Source organism: Sminthopsis crassicaudata, chromosome 1 (genome assembly GCF_048593235.1).
Source record: "Sminthopsis crassicaudata isolate SCR6 chromosome 1, ASM4859323v1, whole genome shotgun sequence".
Taxonomy (NCBI): domain Eukaryota; kingdom Metazoa; phylum Chordata; class Mammalia; order Dasyuromorphia; family Dasyuridae; genus Sminthopsis; species Sminthopsis crassicaudata.
Window position 1 is genome coordinate 419828043 of NC_133617.1, and position 14366 is coordinate 419842408.

General features: G+C 38.0%; 1 protein-coding gene across 4 annotated transcripts in view; it reads left to right on the forward strand.

Annotated features, from left to right (window-relative positions):
- Window positions 1–4468: 4468 nt before the first annotated feature.
- The window catches only part of RUSC2 (RUN and SH3 domain containing 2), an 89424-nt gene continuing 79526 nt past the window's right edge, over window positions 4469–14366 (forward strand). For 2 of the 4 annotated variants that reach the window (XM_074280291.1, XM_074280292.1), the window contains exon 1: window positions 4469–4786. The gene's annotated coding sequence lies outside the window, so the exon portion shown is untranslated. Of the gene's footprint in view, window positions 4787–5349; window positions 5717–14366 lie in introns of those variants that run through there. The other 2 variants (XM_074280299.1, XM_074280294.1) reach the window with 2 other exon arrangements.

A 14366-nucleotide genomic window follows, 5' to 3' on the forward strand; every position in this document is an offset into this window, starting at 1 on the left:
TTTCAGAAAAATATTGATAAGTTGGAGAGTGTGCAGAAAGCAACTAGGATGTTGAAGGGCCTTAAGTCCATGACATACCCACACAATGATTAGTTAAAATAATTGGACAAGTCAAGCTATTCTCATGTGGGATATGATAACTGTCTTCCAGTATAGAAAAAGCTGCTGTCTGTCCCCAGGGGTCAGAACTAAGTGAAAACCTCAAAGAGGCCAAATTGAGGTGTGAAGTCTAGAAAAATTTCCCAACCATTAAGATTGTCTAGAAGTAAAATGCATTGCCTCAAGGTTGGGGGTTCACCCTTCTTGGAGATTTCCAAATAGAGGCTGAATAACCCTTTGTAATGTATGACCTAGTGGGCATTTCTTTTATGTATAAATTGAACTAGCTAGCTGCTGAGATTTCTTCCAAATCTCAAATTATCTGATTCTGTGAGACTTCAGGAAAATTACAATAGCAAGAAGCTAGCAGAAGCACTTGATAAGCAAATCTAAGGTAGCATGACACCATAATGAAACAACTTGTCAGAATGATGTGCTAAAGTAGCAGTGGTCCCTTGCTCTACAGACCTGAGCTAATTAAATTTCTTTTGAGTAAGTTTTATTTCTAGCCAGTACCATAAGTTACCCATGGATATGAGTAGGACAACCTTATTCTAGAGATGACCAGGTCATCCCACTTGGATGGAAGCTTTTAACTAGCTCTGTAATTCCTCTGGAACAGTAGCAATGAACTCAGCTTCTTCACTATTTGTAATAACAGGTTATAAATTTATAATCAGTAAATACCATCCAGTCCATATTTTAAAACTCTGTCTCTAGTTTATTGACCAGGTTTAGAATCAGAGAACATTTGAATAGGAAAGTGCCTTAGATAACATTTTAGAAAGGAAAAAACTGAGGAGCATGGAAATAAAGAGATTCTCTCAAGGTTATACAGTGTGTGAGTAAGAAGTAGAACTCAATGGAATTCAGATCTACTGACTCCTAATTCCATCCTCCTTCATTCAAACAGTTTTAACCTCTTACATTTAATTTTAAAAAATTATTTTATTTTAAATGTAATATGTTCTTCAATTATTTATGATCTCATCAATGTGATTACTACTTTTTACCAACAATGTAGATAGCAACCATTCCAGGCCTTCTCATCCTGTATCTATGTTCTCCATACCCACCACATTAGAAGCTCTACACCCTTTTACATTCTATGGGTTCCAGTTCAAAATTAGAGCTGTCCAGCTAAAATCCTTCAATCAATCATAATGATGATGGTAATGACAATAGGAACAATCCAGTCCTTTACAATTGACAAAATGCCCTCAGGACCTTCTCATTAATGCTCAGAGAAATTATAAGTGATTTGTCTGATATAAGATTCAAATGTAGGTCTTCCTGAATCCAATTCCTGCTTGACCCAATTCCTTTTCTAATCATACATTTTATAAATTATCTCCCTTATGTCAAAAGGCAGCATGATATATGTAGAGAATCAATCTGACAGTCAGAAAAAACCTGGGTTGAAGTCCCATCTCTGATACATACTCACTATGTAACACAAAGTAAATCATTTCACTTCCCAGTGCTCCAAGTGACTTATATAGAACTATTATATTGTATAACACTAGCCTATCTGCATTTTAAAAGGGGAATTTCTTACTTTGGAGTTCTTTCTACTGATAAATGATATGACTACACCAAAACAAATCCCTCACACCAATTCTTTTCTTTCTTTCTTTCTTTCTTTTTTTTAATAGTTTTTATTTACCAGATATATACATGGGTAATTTTACAACATTGACAATTGCTAAACCATTTGTTCCAATTTTTCTCCTCCTTCCCTCCCCCCCCCCCAGATGGCAGGTCGACCAATACATGTTAAATATGTTAGAGTATAAATTAAATACAATATATGTATACATGTCCAAACAGTTGTTTTGCTGAACAAAAAAGAATCGGACTTTGAAATAGCCTAACACCAATTCTTACAAGAAGAGGATTATTTGAAATATTTGCAGCTTACTTCCATCCACTATGCATCTCTACATTGTCGTTTAGGTTACTGCAACTAGGATTCCTCAGAAGTTATGGTGTTCCAAAATCATAGCCATATATAACATTACCAAGAAGTAATGAAGGGGAGTTTTGACTGGTGGTATGAAAAACACTGAGTCAAGGTGATGAGTCTTAATATCAACTCAGGGCCCAGGATAGGTTTCCTGCCTGGGATCTGAGACCTGATAGATGACTCATACCTGTGCTAGGGACCAGTGATGGCAGTTGGAGCTATTATCATGCTACAGATTTGATGTTCCTGGTGGTATTCCATTATCGTGGTTATTTTTAATATCAAATCTACTTTGAACTGCCCCTGGCATGACCTTTACTTTTTAGATGATACTTTTTCAAAGTTCTTATGGATTTTTTTTAATCTTTTTATAATTTGTATTAAGCTCCTCCTCTAATGCTGCTAATGAGGTCAAAGACTTTTTAAAGGATTATTTTAAAGGTGGAAGAACTCAGGAAAAAAAATTGGGCCTCTGCCATTGAGAGAAATTATTTTTCTATTATTAATAACCAATTATTAAACTAGGCCTGAGGTTTTTTCCCCTTTATTTCCTCATTTAGGAACCAGCCCTTGTAAGTCAGCCAGTTTCTGAGGGACAGGACTGATAAGACTGCCTTCACCATCTGCCAGCATTCTCCTCAATCTTGGGATCCCACCCAACTGGGAATGTTTATTTCTGATAGAAGTGTAAAGGGAATCTGATCTAGGTGAATTCTGCCCAGAAAGCTTTAGGCTCACGCTCTTGAAACATCCCATCCCTATCCCCCAATATTCAATTTAAGTGGATATATGAGTAGAGATTGCTCCTGTTATTCAGACAGCTTTTGAACCCTATGTCTCTTGATCAACTCACTCCTCGGAAGGGGGAGCTAAAGGCTTTCAGCCCACCATTTAAAAGTCTACCTCCTACCACTTCACACCTCTCCGACCAGTTAAAATGGCTAACACTCACAGGAACAAATAACGATGAATGTTGGAGGGGCTGTGGGAAAACTGGGACACTGATGCATTGTTGGTGGAGTTGTGAAAGAATCCAGCCATTCTGGAGAGCAATTTGGAACTATGCCCCAAAAATTATCAAACTGTGCATACCCTTTGACCCAGCAGTGCTACTACAGGTCCTGTTTCGTGGCAGTTCTTTTTGTGGTGACAAAGAATTGGAAAACGAGTAGATGCCCATTAATTGGAGAATAGCTGAATAAGTTGTGGTTTATGAAAGTAAAGGAATATTACTGTTTTATAAAAAATGATGAACAAGCTGATTTTAGAACGGCCTGGAAAGATTTACAAGAATTGATGCTTCCCTAATTGCCTCAGGAAAAAAAAAATCGATGCTAAATGAAACAAGTGGACTAGGAATACAGTATACACAGTAACAGCAAGACCCATGCTGTGACCGGCTATGACAGACTTGGTTCTTCTCAGCGGCTCACTGATCCAAAGCAATCCCAATAAACTTTGCACAGAAAACACCATCTGCATCCAGAGAGAGAATTATGGAGAATGAATGTAAAGCAACATACGCCATGTCCACTTTGCTTTTCTTTCTTGTTTTTTATTCTCTTGTGATTTTTATCTTTTTTTGATTTTTTCTCCCAACATGATTCATAAAGAAATGTGTATTTAATAATTAATGTACATGTATAACCAGAAAAAAAAAAATTCTCATCGATTGTTCACCACTCAGGGCTCCATCTCTCAGAAGCGACCACTTTCCCAAAGCATTTATACTCCCAGAGTGAGGGGTCATAGCACCCACCCCTACAGCCTGAGATTATGGGTGCAAGCGGGTCCACCAACTGGATAGTAAAAAGGTCCCTGCCCACAATCCCTAGCACACTGGGTATTTACTGAATGAACAAATGACTGCATGAATGGTTTTCACTGAGAAATTCAGATCTGTATTCTCCCCAATCCCCTTCCTTTGTCCCAGAGCGCTTCCTGACAATTCCCCCTCCCCACCGTGCAGAAAGGGGTAGCCAACCACCCTTCGCCTGGCAAAACATCCAAATTCAAGTCCTGAAGAGACGTTAGAGGTGAAGAAAAATACTCCCAAGGAACTTAAAGAGATCCAGGGCAATTGGACACAGTGCATCGAAAAGAAGCTCTCGAGTGCCCACGTCCTCGGAGCAAAGTCGCACGCCCCTGGGGATGTTCAGAACTCTGCAGCTCAGGGATCCTGGGTGGAGAGGCGGGGTAGGCACGAGCCCCAGCTCGAGTCCGGTGCTTCACGCCCCCATGCAAAGTCCCGCCCTTGAGCTGAGCTTGCACGTGTGAGGGGCGGGGGCAGCTTCCTGCCCGACGCAGAGAGGTGCAGAAGGCGGGGCTAGGATTAGTCCTACCCCCCACACGCCGAAGACAACAAGGGCTCGTGACCGGCCCGCGGAGGCCCGACCAACCGCCAAGGGCGGGGCGAGAGGGTCGAGCCAGCCAACCACGAGGCAGAGAGAGGGAGCCTGACCCAAGCCGAGAGAGAGCTAGCTCGAGCTCTTCCCGCTCAACCGTCTGGCCCTCCGGCCCAGGGAGACTGACTATCCCGCGGAGAAACAGTATTAGGCTAGGGACACCGCGGACTGCACCATCCGCGCTGCGGCGGGAGGGGGAATCGACCGCACCACCGGCCCGACGGGACGGGAGAGAACAGCCAGGGCGGGAAGACTAGGGCCTGGCGGCGCGTGACTGGGCGGCTGGGAGAGACTAGAAGCCGAGGCGAGGATCGAGGTAGGAGCCTCCCGCCATCCCCTCCAGGGGAGGCCCCTGAAACGATCCGGGAGACTGAGAGACAGAGACAAAGGAAGGGATAGGTTCTGCCTCCCCACACTGAGGAAGAGGAATCGAATCCCCTGCTCCTAGAAAGAGAAGTACCCCACTCCCCCGCCCCCGCCCCCGCCCGGAGAGAGAAGCTTTTCTCATCCTCTCAAAAAGAGAGGCCCTCCGGCCCCCAAGAGAGGAACCCCCCACCCCCTGGAAGGCAGGCCCCCCACTCTCTGGTGGTGCGGCCCCGAGGGCTCGGAGACAGTAAGATGGCTGACCTGGGTTCCCCATGATTTGCCCCATTCCTTTCTCCAGAACAAAAGGCGCACTCTGGGCCTTCTGAGAGGCTCCTCGCTGTACTTAGCTATATGCCCCCGGGAAACAATAGGAATCTCCCAAATTAGGGAAGTATCCACTTAGTCTAACCTCGGCCCCTCCTTCCGGTTGCTCTGGAGGTGAGCCCTTTTCTCTCCTACTTAGTCATAGTTGCCAGTCATCCTTGTGGTTTCATGGTGTAGCCTTCCTCCCCAGCAGCCTTGAAAAGGCAGTAGTGGAAAAGGATGATCGTCCCCATTTTACAGATAAGGAAGCTGAGAGCCAAAGAGCCCAACTGGCTTGCCCAAGATCACACAGTATAAGAACTTCCCCAGGACCGAGGTCTTTCTCTCCTCCATTCTACCCATCCCTCCCTCTCGGCCTCCTGTTGTCCAGCCAGAGATCGAATCTGTCGGCTGGCTGCCCTGCGGACTCTGGAACCTTAAAGTCCAAGGGCAGTCCACTTCCTTTTATCCCAGCAGCCGCAATGAATCACGCTCTTCTTCTTCCCCCTGACACTGCCCTCTGACCTTTTATCCTGAAAGAGTCGTGTGACTAATTCTCCCAGCCATCATCTCCCAGGTAATCTGTCTAGTCTCCTATCAAAGCCACTACCCAAGGGCGCGTAGACCGCATCTGGCGCCCTCCGGGTTATAGCACATGGGCTGAAGGGCGAAGACAGTGTGAGCTTTTGTTTTTACTATAGTCCAGCCCTCCAACAGTCTGAGGGACGGTGAGCTGTCCCCTAGTTAAAAAGTCTGAGGACCACTGCTCTAGGGTCACCAGATAGGTTAATTAAAGAACCCCAATACTACCAAGAACTTGACCAAAATTCATGAATGTTCCTCCACGTTATATATAGTGGGGTCAGAACTCTCCAACAGGAGCAAGGAAGCCCAAAAGAGAATACCCTGGTCATTAGAATCCTAATTGCCAACACAACTGCTGAACTATACTGGGATATTGATGTTTTAGGAACGTGCATAGTGAATGGACATAGTAGTAATTCTAATGCAATTTACACTTTAGAAGATATGTAGGGAGAACAGGAAACTGAAACTGCAGTTTTCTGAAACTTGATTTGTTTTTGATTTTGAGAAGGAAGAATCCTTTCAAAAGATTTGATAAAGGTGAATAAAACCTAATCACAATTTCAGATATAGAAGGGTCCTCATTACAGGACTTCTTAATCTTTTTTTTGTGTCATGAATCCCTTCAGTAGTCTGTTCAGAGACTATGAACTCACAATGTAGTATATAAGCTACATAAAGAATTATAAAGGAAACTAATTATATTGAAATACAATTTTTATTAAAATATTTTTTAAAAAAAGACAAGTTGTTGGACTCCAGGTTAAGAACTCTAATTAGACTTTTCTGAATCACCAGCCACTTATGTTATTTCCAGTTAGATGTTTTGTAGGATCTAAAATTCAATGTGTCCAAAACAAAACTTGTTATTTGTCTTAAAAGGATGATGACTTGGCTTGGAAGAGAATTGGATTTAAGTGAGGCAAGACTGTACAAAGTCATCAGCCTCATTCTGTCCTCAGGGGCCATCTGAACCTAGTGACAAGACAGGTCAGAACCACTGGAGATAACATCAGATGCAGTGTGAGATTTTGGACATTTTCAGGTTTCAGTTTGTCTGAGGCATCACCCATATTAAATAAAACTAGGTACTTATTTATTGTTGTGTGCACAATGTTCTCTTGGTTCTGCTCATTTTACTTTGCATCAGTTCATATAAGTCCAGTTTTTTTCTGAAATTATCCTTGTCATTTCCTTTTTTATAAGTAGGCTTTTTTATTTTTTAAAATACGTGCAGAGATAACTTTCAGCATTCATCCTTGCAGAACTCTGTGTTCCTGTCACCTTATAATACAATAGTATTCCATCATATTCATATACCACAAGTTGTTCCACCATTCTCCAATTGATGGGCATCCTTCTCAATTTCTAATTCTTTGTCACCACAAAAAGCTGCTATAAATGTTGTACATATATAGACTCTTTTTCTCTTATCTATCTCTTTTGGGATACAGACTTAGTAGTAATATTTCTGGGGTCAAAAGATGTATATGGTTTTATAGCCCTTTGAGCATAGTTCTAAATTGCTCTATATAGCCATTGAATCATGTCACAACTCTACCAACAATGCATTAGTCTCAATTTTTTTTCCCACATTCTTTCCAACATTTGTCATTTTCCTTTTCTGTACTGATAGCCAATTTAATAGGTGTGGTAGTATCTTAGAATAATTTTAATTTGCATTTCTCCAGTCATAGTGATTTAGAGTATTTTTTTTCATATTGCTGTAGATAGTTTTGATTACTTCATCTGAAACTTGTTTGTATTTTTTGATGATCAATTATTTATCCCTTGGGAAATGGCTCTTATTTCTATAAATTTGAATTGGTTCTGCTTTATTAGAGAAACCTGCTTCAAAATTTTTTTTCACAATTGATTGCTAACTATATTGCCCTCCTTCCTATCTCCCCTCACTCTTCTGTTCTCTCTCTGTGTCTCACATCAAAAGTAGTTTCCTTCTGACTACTGTCTCCCTCAATCTATTCTCCTTTCTCTGAGCACCATTCCCCTTCTTTTATCACCTGCCCTTTCTACTTACCTTAAAAATAAATTAGATTTTCATACCCAATTGAGTGTATTTGATATTCCCTCTTAGAACCATTTCTGATGAGGGTAAAATTCACTCACTTCTCCTTATATTCCCCTCTTCTCACTATAAAAGCTTTTCTCATCTTTTAGTTGAGAAAATTACTACTTCTTTTCCACTTCTCTTAGTACATTCTTCTCACCCTTTTTTTATATATCATCCCATCATATTCAATTCACATCTTTGTGATTATTTTTTTCATTTTTATTTCTCCTAACTTCCCTAATAATGAGAAAGTTATTATGAGTTTCAAGTATCATCTTCCCATATAGGAATATAAACAGTTTAACATTTATTCCATTATCATTTCTTTTTCCTCTTTGCCTTTTTATACTTCTCTTGAGTCTTGTATTTGAAAGTCAGTTTTTCTATTCAGCTCTGGTCTTTTCATCAGAATTGCCATAAAGTCCTCTATTTCATTGAAGGATTATACTCATTGTTTTTGGGTATGTGACTCTTTGTTGTAATTCTAGCTTCTTTGCTTTCCAGAATATTATATTTTAAGCCTTCCAATCCTTTAAATCTTGAATTATCCTGACTGTTGCCTCTGATACTTGAATTATTTTTTTTTCTGGCTACTTTGCAGTGTTTTCTCCTTGATCTGGGAGCTCTGGAATTTTGCTGTAATAATCCTGGGAGTTTTCATTTTGGGATCTCTTTTAGGATATGATTGGTGGATTCTTTTAATTTCAGTTTAACTTTTGGTTTTAGAATTTCAGGGCAGTTTTCCTTGATAATTTCTTGAAAGATGATGTTTAGACTTTATCATAGCTTTAAGAAAGTCCAGTCATTTTAAAAATTATCTTTCTTGGATCTATTTTCCAGATCATTTGTTTTTTCAGTGAGATAGTTCACATTGTTTTCTATTTTTTCATTCTTTTGGTTTTTATTGTTTCTTGATATCTCATGAAGTCTTTAGCTTCCACTTGCTCAATTCTAATTTTTAAGGAATTCTTTTCTTTTGTGAATTTTTCTACCTCTTAACATTTAGCCTATTCTATTTTTTAATGTATTATTTTCTTCAGTATTTTTTTGTACCTCCTTTACCAAGCTGTTGACTCTTTTTGCATGATTTTCTTGCATCACTCATTTCCTTTCCCATTTTTTCTTCCTCTCTTACTTGATTTTTCAAATCATTTTTGAGCTCTTCCATGGCCCAAAAGCAATTCATTTTTTTCTTTGAGATTTTTTTATGTATAGAAATTTTGATTTTGTTGTCTTCTGAATGTGTTTTGATCTTCTTTGTTACCATAATCAGAATTTTTCTGTTGTTTGCTCATTTTTCCAGAATTTGACTATTTGCTAAAATGGGAATCTGTCCCAAACTTCAGGGGTTTTGTTGCAGCTGTTTTTATAAATACTTCCAGTGATCTGTAAGTTTTCACTTCTACTAAGGTGGTATGAAATAAGGATAGATGTGTTTACTAATCTTCTGGCCTGTGCTTTTAGTCTATGAATGACCACAAGCATTCTTTTCTGCTCTGAAACTGAGCAGGGTCTCTTCTCTGTTCCATTGTAGCCCCAACTTCAGTTGTGCCCTTGCTCTTCCTTGTCCTGGGACTACCACTCAGTACTAGTACTGGCAAAGCAACAGTGTCCTACACCTGCCACCTAGAAAGAGACTTCTGTACTCTTCTGACCAGTTTTTTAAAATCTCCTTACCATTTATGGGCTCTCTGGAAGCAGCAACTGCTACTGCTGATCAGTTAATTACAAGGACTGCTCCTGATTTGCTAAGTCCTGATTTGTGCTGGTGCAGCCTGAACTGAATCATATACCATTCTCACTAGACCTTTCTTGCCAACCTTCTAAGTTGTGTTGGTCTGGAAAATTGTTTCACCCCATCTTTTTGTGGGTTCTGCCATGGCAGAATTTGTTTTAGAGCATTATTAAAAAGTATGTAGAAAGGCTTGGGGGAGAAGTCAGGCAAGTCTTTGCCTTTTCTCTGCCCTCAGAGTTCATGTCTGCCAGTCAATTTATTAGGCAGTACCACTTTGGTAATTATCAGTTTGTAATATAGTTACTTCTATGATGGCTTCACATTTTTTCCTGTTGATCCCTGATATTCTTGAGTTTTTATTCTAGATTAATTTTATTATTATTTTTCTTGTTCTATAAAATAATTCTTTTAGTAGTTTGATTGGTATGGCATTGAATAAGTAAATTAATTTGGGTAGATTTGTTATTTTTAATTATATTGGCTTAGCCTGCTCATAAGCAATTCTTATCTCTCTAGTTGTTTATGTCTTTATTCATTTATGTGAACACTATTTTGTAACTGGGTTCATATAGTTCCTGTGTTTGGTAGGTTAAAACTCCCAAGTATTTTATATTGTCTGCAGTTACTTTGAATAGAATTTATTTTTCTGTTTCTTCCCATTCAGTTTTGTGGGTATTATATAGAAATGCTTATGATTTATATAGATTTATTTATATCCTTCAATTTTGCTAAAATTGTGAATTGTTTCAACAATTCTCTAGGGATATGTATGTGATATCATTTGCAAAAAGTGATTATTTTATTTCCTCATTGCCCTTCTTTATTCCACCTTTTTTTCCCCCCCTTAATGCAATTAATTAACATTTCTATTAATTACTCTTGGTTTTCATTAGATGCCACTTGTCATTTTAAGAAAGACTTCATCTCTTCTCTCCAATTTATGGTTGTGTGATTTAGGCCTTCAAAACTCTTCACCTGGGCTTTCTTAATTGGTTTCCCTATCTCTCTTCCCTTTCTAATCTAGTACTTTATTTTACACTTGTAAAATTGATATTCCTATAGCACAAATGTGATTATTAAGACTTGCTCAAGAAGTTCCAGCATGCAAAGTCCTTCCTTCATTTAATATTCCAGCATGCAAAGTCCTTCCTTCATTTCATATTTATAACTCTTCATGCTCTGGCCCTGGCATATCTTTCCAAACTTAATACACATTCTTCTTTTATATATATACTATATTCTAATCAAGCTAGCCAAGGTGCCATTTCCTGTACGTGCCATGTTACTAAGGAACATAATTAACTTTTCAGTGCTTACTAGTTTATATGGTAAAATTAATGGTTAGCTGTATGTCATGCTGTTGGAATCATTCCATCTGGGGACAGGGGAAAATTTTTGTGTGTCTGAAATAGTCCCAAACAGGAAAGATTGAACACTCAGTGGCAAATATGAAAGCCAATCCTACCTTGGGTTTTTTTTTTTTTTTTTTTTAGCACCCTCAAACAGCCAATATGGTGGCCTCTTAATCTCTATATCTACTATCAGTTGTTCACTGACTTTTAGATTTCTTTTAATGAGAGTAGACATTTCATCCTTTTTTATCTAAGATTAAACAGGTTGAACTTTTGAAAAATAATTTTTGTGGTCTTCATGTGTCCCTCACACATCTACTCATTGGTTAGATTCCTATGAGATAGGTGTTTACTCTTGTCTTTTAACCACTTATCTGTTGAGTAACGGTTCTTGGTCTTATTATATATTTGAAATAATTTCCTTACTTTTCTTAGAAATTAGGTCCTTATCAGAGATTTTGATGTTAAAATTTCATCCTTTAAAGTCAACAATTTGTCTAGGAAGAAGAATTTCATGAGCAGTGTGTCTCCTGGTAATAGAAAATGATCACTCAAATGGCTCATAGTGCTGAAAGGAGTTGCAATAAAGCACTAAATTCACAAAATTGAGGGAAAGAGGACCTGGACTTTGTACTCATAAAAATACAGCAAATTTTTCAGATAATTCGTATAGATATTATTCAAGTCCAATGGGAAAGGGCTTGCCTATCTAGCAGCCCTTGGCCTTTCCTTTTGAAATGGTTCCAAGCTCTTAGAACAATCCCTTAAGGCTAAATGTTTATATTAGTCTCTGTGGGGTAAGAGAGGGACTCAAGAATGTTTTGGTGTTGCCTGTGTAGTAGTCCTAAGTATGTTTTCCTTTCAGGTGGAGTTCAGTCCTCAGGGTGGCAGTTGAGAGGGTTGAAGAACAGCATACTTGCAATCCTGTGAATTTCCCTCCAGAGTGAATTTAAACTTAAGCCTGGTGATAAGTTTGAAGAGCTTTAAAAACTCTTATGGAAAGTGAATGGAATTTTTACAAGTGGAAGTATTGATTTTTTAAAAATACGATTTCTGACTTCCCATTATCTAGTAAATACCAAGCTACTTTGAATATGCTAGGTCTGGAGAACATTTTAAAACACAATCCTGGAGACTAGACATGAGCTATATTATCAGATTTCCCAGATAAAACTCTCAATAGAGACAATAGCTAAAGAGTTGTTGATTTGGGAAGCCATCCCCAAAACTGGACCAAGTCTATATGAGCCCAAAGTGAAAGTTACAATGCAGTGGGCTACCTGTATGTATTATAAATAAAAATATATTGGTATCCACAGTGGAGGATAATGGTTAGCACATTTCTTAAATTTTCATGTATAAGTTTTTATGAAGGGTAAATATTTTTTAAATTTTAATTTAATGTTACATTAATATATTGCCTAAATAGTGTGAAACTCAAGCTAGAAAATGGCGCAAATCTTCTGGTGAAATCTAGAATCCTACCATGTGGAATTCACATTTTTCTGAAACTTTTGTTTAGCCCATTATCATTTATTGACATTAATAAAGGCAATTTAAATATTCCAACAAATAATCATTAATTAACAAGGAAAGCATAAATGGGATCCTGACAATTGTTTTGCTTTATCATAGTGTCACTAATTTGTTGTTTTATTTTGGGCAACGCATTTTACCTCTTTAGGCCTCATTTGTTAAATGAAACAGTTGGATTAGAATCTCTAGGACCCCATTTAGCTCAGACTTTGTGAGTCAGTGTGTTGATTCTTCATTTGCTGGAAGCACAACTTAAATTGATAGAGCCTCTTAAGGAAGCCCTTACACTCTAAGCAGTGGTCCTCAAACTTTTTAAAATAGGGGGGTCCAGTTCACTGTCTCTCAGACTGTGGGAGGGCCGGACTATAGAAAAAACAAAAGCTCACACTCTGTCTCCGCCCCTCAGCCCATTTGCCATAACAGAGTGGGCTGCATAAATGTCCTCAGGGGGCCGCATATGGCCCGAAGGCCACAGTTTGAGAACCCTTGCTTTACAGGTTAGTCTATATGCTGTGCCAGAGGATTCTTTTTTTTTTTTTTTTTTTTTTTTTTTTTGTAGGTCCTAAAGGCAATGGATAATTCAGGTGACATTTCATTGATCCTTTATTGGAATCAGTATGTGGAAAGATCATGGGAAGGCTTGAAAACTGATTTTCAGCTCTTCTATGTGTTTGTGTCTCTTGAAATTTGCCTAGAACAGAGCCAGCCCTAGTGAAGATGACTTAGAAAAACTGACCACAGATTTCTTGGAACTGAACAACAACCAAAAAATAAGCTGAAAATACAACCAAAAACTAGGGAGCAAAAAAATTCTGATCAACAGATAAAATAGTTTTGGTAATTTAATGATCTTTTTGGACTAGATATGGGTTTTTCTTCTTTTAGAGTTGCTAAAAATAGGATAGCATAGCTCACCAGAATATATTGAAAGGTTTAATTGCTTCATAGTTTTTCAGGTGCCATACATACATATGTATAGTTTAGGACAAAGGAATTTATTATATTATGTATAATACAGTAAATTTCATAGAGTTCCTCAGGATGTATGTAAATGTGTATATGTTGGCTAACATCCTATTATCTTGAAAGAACAATTAGTAAATTCCTTATTCAAAATTCTATTTATGATAATTATAGAGCCCATTTGCAGTTTTTAAACTTATGTTTATTATGACATTTGATCTCATGACAACCTGTTTGGTAGATGCTATTAATTTATATATTCTATAGATGAAACAAGTGACAAAGGGATCATAAACTAGTAGGTATCAGAAGTGCAATTCAGACCTAGGTCTTCGTGACTCTTAAGACCAACATTATGTGTACTAGAATTTATTAGTATGAGACCATATTTGAATTATTGCCTTAATTTACGTTTGTTACATACAGATATTGACTGAACTACTGCTAAAAAAATTTACTAACAGAATTTTGTAACTGGAAGGCAGAAAATTATTTAGTTCAAATAAAAATCAAAATAATTTTTAAAAATTCAAGTTTTTATTATGTGTCTACTTTGTATAAAGCATTGTTTTGTTCACAGAAGTATAATGATGAGTTGCCTTGTTCTTCCTTAGCTTTAAGTCTTTAGCTGTGACTCTTGATTCAGTAGTGCCAATGATTGCAATGGGTTTTTTTGTTGTTGTTGAACCCAAACAAACATAAGATATGGATTTCGACAAGTGTACTTTTCTTTATAGTACAATCCCATATGAAGGTTTTTCTTTGATTTTGTGGCAAATAATGCCACAAATTAGAATTGTGTAGAATATATGGACTTTGCATTCCACTAACAGGTTGAATCTCCAGAGCCCCCTTCAGAATTCTAGAGACTTCCTTTAGGGGTAGGGAAGAGTATTCTTTAATAATCAACACAAAATTTCCAAAACAGGCTTCCCAGTTATCAAGCAGAATATATTGTGTATGCACTTAAAGACTGCACTTTCCT